Source organism: Chrysemys picta, chromosome 1 (assembly GCF_011386835.1).
Source record: "Chrysemys picta bellii isolate R12L10 chromosome 1, ASM1138683v2, whole genome shotgun sequence".
NCBI classification, from domain to species: domain Eukaryota; kingdom Metazoa; phylum Chordata; order Testudines; family Emydidae; genus Chrysemys; species Chrysemys picta.
The window spans coordinates 196912857-196926502 of NC_088791.1; positions in this window are offsets into that span (position 1 = coordinate 196912857).

Consider the following 13646-nt stretch of genomic DNA (forward strand, 5'->3'; position numbering starts at 1 on the left):
CAGCTTCAGCAGGAGAGACTGAGACAGCCTCACATCAGAATATCCCATAGGAGTGGCTAAAGCACTCTTGAGAGGTGGCAGACCACTGTTCAAATCCTCTCTTTTTCTGGCAGAGAAGGTGTGTGGGGGGAGGAATTGAACCTGGATCTCCTACATCCTAGGTTAGTGTTCCAAATTGCTGGTTGGAACCACCACAATCACCTCCTTCCCATTCCCATGCCATTGTGCGTGGAGTGAGGCAGGTGCCTAATTCATTCCCTCGGGAAAAGCCTTAGGCACCTAAGCCGCCTGACTCCAGAAGACAGGTTCCCATTCATGGACCGCTAAGCAGAGATAGGCGCCTATATCCAAGAGAGGGGTGGGGCTTTTGTCAGCATCTCCTACTGGCAAGTTTAGGCACGGAACTACCCAACTGATGGTTTTTGTGGATTGCATTCTAAGGTGCCTATCTTTTCCTCTTCATTGTATAGGGAGCCTAACTCGGCTTTGTGGATTGTTGTGTTGTTCCTGTGATTTTCTAGGAACCTAAAACTAAGGTGCCATAATGCTGAGTGTAGCAATGCCTAAGTCCCTTCATGGAGCCCATTCTTGGTTTATTAGTCATGATATGTCCATGAATCAATGCATCATAAATGTTACTATAGTATTCATGTTAAAACTACTAAAGTAGAAAGCACATAGAAAACCAAAATGGTCGTTCTATGAGTATTTTCACTGAAGTTTCTCTTTCCTTCAGCAAGCTTCTGTTTCTAGAGATCTAGGAATGTCCTGCAGACATTTTTTTTAAAGAACCTATTTCTTATTGAGTATGGGAGAACCTACTACCTGCAAAAATGGTATTAAGACTGTATATGTAATTCATATTCTCTTGGGAGCTTTTCTTCCCAAAATTGCTTTTGTTGCTTCAGAAATCATCAAGTTTTTCTATTAGAAGAGAAAAAAAACCAACAACAAACAACAAAAACTGCCGCCTTGACATTTAGAACTGATCAAACACCAGGACAACATTTTTGAAAAAAAAAATGATGAAAAATTCAATTCCCCACCCCCTCAAAATGTCAACAATTTCCTTAAATCAAAATTGTGAAATTTCCAAAATTTCTGACCAGCTCTACTAATAACTAATTGTAATGATTAAAGAATATCACTAACAAGCTTTGGTAGGAAGCTCATTCAGTTCTCATTGGCTGGACGGATGGTGACTAGAACTGTAAGAATTTAAGAAAACGTGTCCATTTGGGGCAATTTTTGAATCATGACATGCAAAGATACAAACAGCTACATTTATGTGAAATTTTGGGAGGCCTCAGGATTTGGAAGAATGTCTAGAATTATTTTTTTTTTCTTTTATAAAGAAGAGAAAGGTAGGAGAGAGAATGACTAACTTCTTCATATATAAAACATGTTCTTGTGATAGAGCTGAGGAAAAACTGCATGTAAGGTAACTGAGGGTGAAAGATCAGAACAGTGTGTCCAAGGTTTCAGACAACTTTATCTTGCATAGAGTTGGGCTTGCAGTATGACAGGCAGGGTTGGCATTAGACTTGCTGGGGCCTTGGGCAGAAACTAAGGAGCCAAAGCAGAAGCCTGAGCCCTGCTTCACAGGGCTAAGCTGAAGCCTGATCATGTAACTTAGTGTTGAGGGGGCACCCTGTGGCATGGGGCCCCAGGCAGTTGCCCTGATTGCTACCCACTAACACCAGCCCTGATTACAGGAAATGCACAGGTGGCAGATGGTGGTTAGTCCTGGACCTGGGAACCAGACAGGAGTAGAAGAAGCTATAGAAGTAATACAGCACTATAGATGCACATCTAGACACCATAAAGAGGAGTACTCTGCCCTTTACATGTCTGACGTATGCACAATGAGAAGACATTAAAAAGCTGAGCCTGAAATTCTGTTTTAAACCCACCCTATTGTGCCTTACTACTGCAGCAGTATCAAAATCACTGACTTATCCAGACCATACAGTATGCGCCACAGGAATTTCACTGGTAAATCTATTAAAGGTGTCAGTCAGATTTTTAACAGTGTTTGATTATAAAAGAGGCTGAGTAATCAAGTGGTCAGAATAAATAACTGTGATCTAGGAAGATTCGGGTTCTAGTTTTCGTGGAATATATATATAGCCACATCCTTTAAAAATGCCACAGGAGCTTGTGAGGAAATTTGGGGTCTTGCAGATTCCAAGAGGCTTTTTCAAAAATGAATGACAGTCTCAGAGGTCAGCAGACCTTTCTTTTTAACTATTGCTACAGTGTAATCCATTAAGTACCGTAATTATGTGGGAAGGAGTTTATCCCTGGTCTTGAGTCAAATTCTGCCCTCATTTACCTGTGTGGAACTCCTCTGATTTAAACAGTTGTATCTATATAAATGAGAGCAGAACTGAACCATTTACATGGGCCAATTCTCCTCTGGTCAGAATCAGCATGCAGAAGGAGCCAGGAAGAACAGAGTTCTGCACGTCTCAGGGGATGCAGAGTGTTCTCTGTATTCTTGTTGTCCACAAATGGCTTCCACCTGTGTAGACGTGCTGTTGAAAAGGCACGTCTGCTGCCTGAAAATTTCTATGACTATGAATCTTCCCAAGTCATTTATGTATGTGATGGGAAGAAAGCAGTGCAGCTATGAAGCAGGGTTGCTGAGCAGAATTGTAAAGGTGGGGTGTAAAGCTGAGAAAAGAAAAGCAGATATAAAATACATCTGCCCATATGGGGCAATTGCCATCGGTTTTCCCCCGCCGTCCCACCCATCTCTTCTTAGTTATTTGGTGTAGATCTGATGACAGAATCTGACCCCAACTATTTCTCATACCATGAGCTGTACTCTGTTCCTGGAGAAAGTTAAACAGGACAAGGGGAAATGGAGAATATTATCCTTGCCATCTTGTTTTATGGAAAATGCAGAAAAAAAACAAAAGGAACAGGCTGTCCCTGTCCACATGTTTGCATCAGCTGCTGTTCATTCAGGAAAACCACTGACAATCACTCAGTTTAAAAAGAAAAATGAGTGCACATCATATTGGACGTTTTAATTTTCCCTATACATCATGAGAACCTCGACTTCTCAACAATTATCTTCTTTCTGCTGATCACTTCCATATTAAGTTTTCATCCACTTTTTGTGCCATTTGTGATGTCACAAATATTCCATACTAAACATGACATCAGTGACATCATTATAACATCAGTGGATGAATTTCTAATGTAATAGGCAAAAATGATGAACGAAAGAAGGAATTAATAGTGGGGAAGAGAAATACAGAACATTCAATAGAGATCACGTGGCTTAGAGGAACATGCCCAGGGCTGTAAGCCCAGAACTTCTGATTCCTACCTTTGCAACTGAATGACCCTTATAACACTGTACACCTAAAGAGCACTTTACAACCATTGTTAGTCCCCACAATGCCTTTTCAGTTTAAAGCATCATTGCCCCATTTTACAGTTGGGGGGACTTATGCTTAGAGAGGTTAAGACCTACATTTTCAGAAATATTCACTACATGAGGGTACCACACATGAGATCTGCTAAAGTTTGACAGATGGAGGGACAAGGAATCTCATTCTATTTAGCAACATAGGAAACGTATGGTGATCATGACACTACTCTTCCCATATTGATCATTGACTTCTGTGGAGCTCTGCATAGGTGCAGGGGTCTGCCTGCACAGAGCAGCTCACAGGATTGGGGCCAAAGTGATCAGGAAAATCATTGGCACACATCTTGTTAATTTCATAATTTTTTTTTACCCTCAGCTGCCCTGTAATCATTCTCAGGGTTGTTTTTTTTTTTTTTTTTGCCACATGTAAGTAATGGTGACTCATTAAAAAGTCAACATTTGCTAACAGTTATTTCTTTTTGTGAGTATAAGGAAAAAAACTGTTATCTCAGATACAGCAATGTGCTAACGGTTGATAACAGTTTGCTTTTAATGGCAGCCACTTTAATAAAATATTTTTAATGTCAGTTTATAGGAAGGGAAACAGTGAAAGAGGCTACATAATTCACCTGGGAGACACTAATCTAGAGGTTTAAGCATGGGTCAAAAGCATTTTCCCCACTAGTCTTAACCAGCTCTAGGAATTTCGATCCAAACATAGGCCTAGATCAAAACAAGACAAAAGACTGTGGGAAGAGCTATGTAGTATGACACCAAGTGTACAATACCCAATATCATGATATCCCTTTTCCTTATATTGTGAAGAGTAAATGGGAGTGTCTGGTTTGTCTATTCTCTATTATTTATTATTGTATATAGGTCATTTATGATATTATGTATCTGTCATGTCCCCTCATATTTATCAGCTCTTTAAGCATGCCTCATTTTTTCCATGCTCTCTTAATATGGAATTCTTTCCTGCCTCTATCATTTTCACTGCCCTTCTATTTTTACTACATCTTTTATGGAGATGTTATGACCCAAACTGACCAGAGTATTTGAGTATTTTTAAGGGGATTAGTTAGATGATCTAACAAGAGTAAGCTCTCTTATGTGATGGCTAGTTCTTCCTGCTTTTGTCATGCATTGAATGCATGAGAACACCTTTTTACTATTTTGGTATCTCTGCTTAGGACTGAAACAAGAACAGTGAGGTAAAAGAAAATTATGCTCAATTGCTAACATCATAACAATTTCAGAAATGAGGTTTGTTTTCTTAAACATAGGATTATGAATTCACTGCAGGATCAAACTGAAAGAGAAGCTGGGGTTGTGAGGAAAGATCTTATCCAAGCACAAGGTATACATTAACTGTCTATTTTATAGTACCTTATATATCAAAGCACTAATGATTGGCCACATCAACTGTTTTTATGCAATTTCCTCCCCCAGAGTTAACTCTGGTATAAAAGTCCCACTTTAAATAATGCTGTAGAGATGCTAATGAGTTAATTCACCATTCTTGCATTCAAGATTAACATTAGAGCGCATCAAAAAATTTCCAAGGGAAGTTTTTCATCAGAAAATGCCGATTCACTTAAATCAAAATGTTTCACAGGAACTGTCAATTTTATCCAAATTTTGGATGAAAAATGATTAAAGTGCTTCATTTCAATATGGTTGAAGTACTTCATTTAGACTCCATTGTTTTTACTATTATATTTCATAATACAGAAATAAAAATTAAGCACTTCATCTTATCAGAACACTTTGTTTTGATAAGGTTGGTTTCCATATTTCCAAAATTAAATTCTTTAGAATTTTCATTTTGTGGGAAATTTTGATTTTGCATTCCAATTTTTTTTGCAGGACATTCTGAAATTCAACCAGATCTAGTTAACATGCTAAAATCCCAATCCTTCAAATTGACACAAGCAGATTCCTGCTCTCCCTGAGAATCTTGTGCCCGTCATACAAGCTTGCAGTATTGGGGCCTAAACTTTCAGTCCTGGAAGCCAAAGTTCAAATCCTGTTCAGGTTACAAGTGAAGAGGTTGGTGGTCTCACCTCAGTCCCTACTGGATACTTATCTAAAAAAAAAACCCACCACACAATCTCTGCTCAGTAGAGGTTTATAACACCAATAACAGCTGTGGCAGGTCAAGACTGATGGACATTGTCAGAGCTTTGTGGGAAAATGGCAGAATGCCTGCACACACTGTGTCCTGCTGAAGTGCTATCAGTTCTTCATTTTAATGAGCATCAAATTCAACCACACTACCACATTTAAAAATAACTAAAAACCCAGTGATTACCTGTGCATAGTAGTTAATATTAAAATCTTGTCAGTCCTCTGAAATTAGCAGTGCTCCTGGATAATTTATTAACTGTATGTTTCCTCAACAGTCTGGAAATTTGATTAAATAATTTTTGCTTGTGTCCATTATATATTCATAAGTGTAATAAACATGAAAACTGTCTCTAGATTAATATTTTAGAAGATGTAATTGAAATATTTCCCTCTTTTTACAATAAGTTATGTATAACCTCACTTTAATCATGTGGCAAGACAAATTAACAATTGTAATTCTAAACCAATCAAATCAAAATACAGACAGACATTAATTTTTCTTTAGATTAAATAAACACATTGCTGAAAGGCATATAGTTAGCTGTGTACCCGTTTCAGAAAATAATGTACTTTCACAATAAAACCAAACCACATTGATCACTAACGCCCAAATAGCAGCATCTAATTCCAATTGTAGCGGATATGTTGTTAAGTTATGGACAGTCACTTTGCTAGGTAAGCTACTTTAAATGATTACAGAAAAATTTCTTCCTCCTCTCCATGGCTGTCAACAACCAGCATGATGCTTTAAACACAAAAGATAAAAAAATCATCCTATTAACACCCTAACCAATTAGCTGAAATAAAATGAATCACAAACTAAATGACTGTATTGCTCACCATTCAAGATGCTCTGGAACAAGAAGATAGCCAATATCCACATGCCCCTGCTCCTTTCTATCCTCCCAGCTACGTGCTTTTAGCTTTCCACTCTTTTCCTTGCCTTCAGTTTTCCTATTTATCAACTGCAAGGTTAAAGCTGCAAGCTAAGAGGGAAGATCAGTCCAGCTTATTTTGCTGGTAGCAGTGTAGCTGCTTGGAGAATGCGTGTATGTGTCTGATTGTCCTTAAAGCAAGTGATCTGTCTCTCCTTTAGCTTCTGTTCTCCACTGACACTTGCTTGCTGGCTTTCTGTTTCAGAAAGATGCAGCTAGAGGGAAAAGGGAGGCGGGTGCTTTAAGCCCAGGTGTGTCGTTAGCTCAGGGAGACACCAGCAGGTTTGCAGAGGCAGGTCCACAGGTAAAAAAAATCCTCCAATGCAAGCATAAGATCATCCTTGGTGATATCCAGCCCAGATCTGCAGAAACCAGGCTGCATATACACCACCCTTCAACCACCACATCCAGGCAGCAAGCAAGCAGACAGGCACATCTTTCCTCTCCTTCAGCTTTAATCACATTGATCCCTCTGCTAACCTTCTCTGCCTCTGAGCAGAACAGAGGAAAGTATTAACCCTATCACAAGCCTCTGTCAGTTGTAGCCCTCTGCGTTCCTACAGCAGAAGAAAATATCCACAGAGGGGAAAACCAAGACTGATATAATAAAGTGGAATTTAGTAATAAAGTGGAAGTTACTAAATTTTGGTTATATCAGGGTCTTGCTAGTATGTATTGAATGTTTACTGATAGTTATATATAATGGCTATTAGGAAGATGTATAGATAGATACACTGGAGGGACCATCAGGAAAATAAATTGAACTAAATTATATTGAGCATTACAATTTTTAAACTATCCTATGTCTGTCCAGTTCTATTTTTAAATAGTGTGTTACACAGTACTTTTTTAGTTGCAATAGGCTCACCAGGTTTGAAATCTCTTTTACTGAAAGGAATAGCTGAATTTCAAATTTTAAAGTAAATGAGAGAACATAAAGTTCTCAAACCAATAACTGTATTGTGCAAGCCAGAAGAAAGTGCCAGTGCTCCAAGGGTTAAGATCTAGACTAAAATCCCAAACCCATATGTGCATGCTTCACTTCAGGCATGAGTAAAACATTCTGTCCCACAGAGCTCACAGGTATTCAAGGTTTGGGGAAAGGGAACAGTAAGAAGTAATTTTTATTCAAGTGGATTAGAGTCACCCTAGGCAACCAAGCAAAAGTGGGTGTTTAACAGAAATTTTAAAAAGTGAAGAAGATAGGGGCCATGAAGATGGGCTCAGGAAAGTTGTTCCATGAATGGGGTTCCCTGGGAATGAAAGCATGATGGCGGTGATTGTTTGAGAAGTTTAAGTTGGAAATGTGGTGGAAAAGAGATGATGTGGGGCAACATGGAGCTTCTCAAGAGAAGATAAGCTGGGAGAGGCAGAGTTGTGTCACGTTTTGAAAGGGGTGACAAGCTATTAGCAGATGGAGAGCCAGCGGAGGGATTAAAAAAGGACACAGACACCATCAAATTAATAGGCAAGGAAGCTGACCTCAATGGATGTATTTTGTAGGGATTGAAGGGGGGAAATATGTGTGTATTTGGGAAACCAAAGAGGAGGATCCTGCAGAAGTTGAGGTGGATATAATACGGACGTGGACAAGAGATTTGGTTGTGGGGGTGGAATGAAAAGCATGGATCTTGGCGATTCTGAGGAGGAAGCAGCAGCAGGATTTGTGAGGCAAGGAAGAGGGAAGAGTCAAAAGTAACCTCCATACTGTGGACTGAGTGATCTGTAGGATGGATAGAAAAGAGGGAGAGGAAGTGGAGAAGTCTAAGGAGGAAAGATAAGGAGGGGCCTAGTTAAATTTAAGTTGCTTCCTGAGAAGTTTTTTGAGGCTCAGCTAAATGATCCGTTTACTCTACCTATCCCAGCCATCTCTCCAATAAACATAACTCCACAAATTATCTGCAAAAAAAATCCCCTTCCATTTTCAACCCTAGAACACTGAAGACCACTTGTGAAGACATTGCATTAAAGTATGAGTGTTGAAGAGCAACTAGGCTCTTCATATCTTGATCTTCAAGGATCCCAATATCCCAATTACCTGCACATTGCTCCTTACATTTAAAAAAATATTAGATACCAATAGGATTTTCTGTACATTGGAACATATGTATCTAGTGCTCATGTATCTAGCCAGACTGTCTGGAATTCTAGAGACAAGGTGGGTGAGGTAATATCTTTTATTGGGCCAACTTCTGTTGGTGAGAGAGACAAGCTTCCGGAGCTACAGAGAGCTCTTCTTCAGGTCTGGGAAAGGTACTCACAGTTGTCACAGATAAATACAAGGTTGAACAGAGAGTTTGGCATAGGTAGTTAACACATAGTCTAAGGGATCATTCAAGGTGAAGTAGTCCAGAATTCTAGGCACATTAAAAATAAACAGATAAATAAATCACTAGTGGAAGCCAGTACTGCCCTTAATTTCAACATAGTCAAACTGTCTGGTGAACCAACAGAGGAAGCTAAGGTGTCTGATGGCTTTAGTCCTGACTGAAGTTTAATTTGTCCTCTCTTCTGCCTATGATTCCTATAATCACATACACTTTTTATCTTCTGAGACCATGAGCCTGTAACTGGGGATCCCAGTGTGATTGACTTCATGGGACAAGTTGCAGGATTTGGCCCAAATACTTGTCTATAAAACACATTTTAATACTAAAGGATGATACTTCTCTGAGTCATGTGGAGCATGATGGAGGAATTTTCAAAAGCACCTTCTGTTTGTCTGACTCTGCTCCCATTGAAGTTAGTGGGAGTTTTACCAATGCCTTCAATAGGAAAAGAGCTAGGCTAATGCTGAGTACTTTTGAAAATCTCACACTGAATGCATAGCTTTTAAATACACAACGTTAAGTAATATAGGACATGCTCCAAGCTACCCCATTTCAATATGGTATGTTGATGTCACCTCAGAGGAGGTTTAAATCACATGGAATAACTTGGCTTATCTATCTTAGATACTTATAGGGCTACCATTACCATAGCATGTGAGCACCTCAAAATCTTTAATGTATTTATCCTTACAACACCCTGGGAGGTAAGGCAGCACTATTATTGCCATTTAACAGGTGGAAAACTGAGGCACAAAAAGGCTAAGTGACTTGCCAAAGATCAGATAGGAAGTCTGTAGCAAAGAAAGGACTTGACGCCCCCCCCCCATTCTATCAACTCCTGTGTTAGTGCCTTAACCAGTGGACAATCCTTCCTCTCATGGCGATGGTATTAATATACTGAGGTATCCTTTGATGCTGAATATTTGATAAAAATTTCTTACAGATACCTGACATTTTCCAAGTGTAATTTGTAACTTCTAATCTATGAAGTGATTCTTTCCATTTGTTCTCAAGCCCTTTCTTCCTCTAAAACCGTCTGGATAATTGAAAATGTCAGTAATTATATGTCTCCATCTATTTGAAGGTTCATTGTTATAGTGTTAGTTCCAGGGGGTAACATTACTGAGAATCTTAGAGAATAGCTTACCTTTATGTAAAAACTACTTTCAATACCTTGTGAAGAAAGGTGGCAGCCAATTTTACCCTCTGTAAATATGTAAAGATCACATCGAAGTTCTCTTTAAAGGCTGTTTGAACAATTTGTACTAACTGTACCGGTGATATCCTTGTTTTGCATCTACAAAGGTTGACAAGAACAAAATGTAAGTGGAAAAAATGCCATGGAATGTACAAGTTGTGGACCCTTAACTTTTCTCCGCTGCAAGTTCCTATTATAATGCAGTTCAATTGCATGTTCATAAACACCACTCCGCGACCTGACTCCCAGAGGCTGATGCCATATTCCCTTGGCCCAATTCCCAGGGCCATCGAAAAGCTGCTCCGCTTGTGGCCAGCTGAGCCATAAGCGGGTTTAGCACAACAAGGATGCGGAGTCCTAGGTCCAAACAAGCGCTCCTCAGTCTGTGGCAGCCAGGCCAGGGGCTTATCCTTCACATCACACCCACCAATGTTTCAAATGGTGTTGAGATTTAGCCTACATCCAGAAGGAATGGTTGTCCCTGCTTGCCAAGCCCAGATGATAAAATGCAGTCTTGGCAATAGCTGCTAGCTGAACACAGAGGGGCAGGGGCAGCTCTCGAAAGATAACTTTGGGTTATTGAGCTGAGTAACAAATGGCAGGCAGTCAAGCATGCTGATATAATTTCTGACAATTCTTCCAGTTGTTTTCCTCAGTCTTCATCAAATTGAGCTTCAGCCAGCTCATCCAAGCCCCAGTCTCATGCAGGCTCTGGCCAAATTGCTCACCCAAACTCTCTGAACTGGAGGAGATGAAGAATAAATCTGGGTGTCATCAGCACACTGAAGGTATCAAAGCCCACTCCTCTTCATTAGCCCTCTGCAATCCATCATATAAGGAAGAGAGAAGCCATTACAAGGCAGCTCTACCATCCCTTATTAGAAGTTTCAAAAACCTCAGGCCTAACTGTATCAAAGGCAGCCGATAGAGCCAAAAATAAACCAAAACAAACAATCCCCAAAATACAGCCTACACACATGCTCTTCATCTGCTGGCATGAAATCAACTATTTCATCTAGCACAGTTTCTGTGCTTTACCCACACCTGAAACCAGACTGATTGGGGTCATGGAAAAACTCCAGATACTGCCAGATCTGTGTCTTATCACAAGTTTCTCAATTACATCTGTGAAAAAAAAGAGTCAAAATGGGTACGTCTGTCTATATGAGAAGATGGCTTCTTGAGCAGAGGCTTAACAAAGGCTTCCTTAAAGGAAACCAGACCCCACAGTCCTCCAGAAATGAAATGCTGACCGTTTTAGCCAGGAGTAGATCCAGCACTTCCCCATTGCTATTCAGCAGCCACGAAGAGTAGGTAATACCTAATAACTCACCAGAACCAGAAGGTATTCTTCCAAGAGTTCTGAAGGAACTTAAATACCAAAATTGCAGAACTTCTAATTGTGGTATGTAAACTATCACTGAAATCAGATTCTGTACCACATGACTGGAGGGTAGCTAATGTAAAGACAATTTTTTAGAAAGGCTGCAGAGGTAATCCTGACAATTACAGGCTGAGAAGCCTAATTTAATACCAGACAAATTGGTTGAAATTATAGTAAAAGACAGAATTATCAGACACATAGATAAATACAACACGTCATGGAAGAATCAATGTGGCTTTTGTAAAAGGAAATCATGCCTCATCAATCTATTAGAATACTTTGAGGATGTCAACAAACAGGTGGACAAGGGTGAGACAGTGGATATAGTGTACTTGGACTTTCAGAAAGCCTTTCACAAGGTCCATCATCCCCAAAGGCTTGTAAGCAAACTAAATGGTCATGGGATAAGAGGGAAAGTCCTCTCATGGATCAGTAACTAGTTAAAAGATAGGAAACAAAGGGTAGGAATAAATTATCAGTTTTCACAATGGAGAGATGTAAATAGCCGGGTCCCCCAAGAGTCTGTATTGGGGTCAGTGCTGTTCAACATATTCATAAATTATCTGGAAGAGGGGATGACTAGTGAGCTGGCAAAATGTGCAGATCATACAAAATTACTCAAGATAGTTAAGTCCAAAGCTGACTGCAAAGAGTTGGAAATGGATTTCACAAAACTGGGCAACCAGGCAACAAAATGGCAGATGCAATTTCTTCATCTTTGTAAAGCATTTTGAGATCTACTGATGAAAAGTGTTATATAAGAGCAAGGTACTATTATGAATGATGTTTATTAAGGTTGTTCCTTAAATGGCATATGGTGCACAAAATAAAGAGAATCCCTGTTTTCAAGAACTTGCAGTTTAAGTTGAGGTGGAACTTGATGCATGTTGATTACAAACACTAAGGGTGGGAGTGAATGAGGGTCACTGCGAGGTTATGTGATTGATCAGGTTGGCAATGCATGCATCATGGAGGTTCCAAGCATATATTGATTTTTCAGCTGTGCCTGCATGTGAGATATGGTTTCTTTGAAGGGAAAACTGGGCTTTATAGGCTTCAAGAAAAAAAGTATGTTTTGAGGAAGGAGCTTAAAGGTCTGAGGAAGACCATGGTCAGCAACTTTGCTCCTCTGGCACAACAAAACTTTCTACAATAAGGGTAAAGCTCATCTGTGCAGGAGACAGAACTTTCCCAGGGGCCAATCCCAGACTGTGGAACAAACTCCCACAGGAGCTAAGGGCCTTCACAAACCTCACCACTTTCCACTCTATGTGCAAGGTGCATTTCTTTGATCTTGCCTTCTCTAATATAAACACATACAGACTCTCTCTCTCTGTGTGTATGTAACACTACCAACAGAAAACATTGCACTGTGCAGACTTCTCCCTCTGAGCAGAGGATGAGAGAACATACCACATGACAGATATTAGTCAAGTTGCTAGATGCACTTCTCAAACATTATGTTGATGAGAACAGGATAAGAACTGATTTGGAGAAGAAGAGGGTTAAGAGAATATGGGTGGTACCCAGTGCCCCCATAAGCTCTCATCTTTCTGACCATTCTCATTTCCACCTATTATGAAACTAGGACAGATTACAAAGGATGAATATAGGCAAACAACACAGGAATGCAGGGGCAAGATTAGAAAGGCAAAGGCACAAAATGAGCTCAAACTAGCTACGGGAATAAAGGGAAACAAGAAGACTTTTTATCAATACATTAGAAGCAAGAGGAAGACCAAAGACAGGGTAGGCCCACTGCTTAGTGAAGAGGGAGAAACAGTAACAGGAAACTTGGAAATGGCAGAGATGCTTAATGACTTCTTTGTTTCGGTCTTCACCGAGAAGTCTGAAGGAATGCCTAACATAGTGAATGCTAATGGGAAGGGGGTAGGTTTAGCAGATAAAATAAAAAAAGAACAAGTTAAAAATCACTTAGAAAAGTTAGATGCCTGCAAGTCACCAGGGCCTGATGAAATGCATCCTAGAATACTCAAGGAGCTAATAGAGGAGGTATCTGAGCCTCTAGCTATTATCTTTGAAAATCATGGGAGACGGGAGAGATTCCAGAAGACTGGAAAAGGGCAAATATAGTGCCCATCTATAAAAAGGAAAATAAAAACAACCCAGGAAACTACAGACCAGTTAGTTTAACTTCTGTGCCAGGGAAGATAATGGAGCAAGTAATTAAGGAAATCATCTGCAAACACTTGGAAGGTGGTAAGGTGATAGGGAACAGCCAGCATGGATTTGTGAAGAACAAATCATGTCAAACCAATCTGAT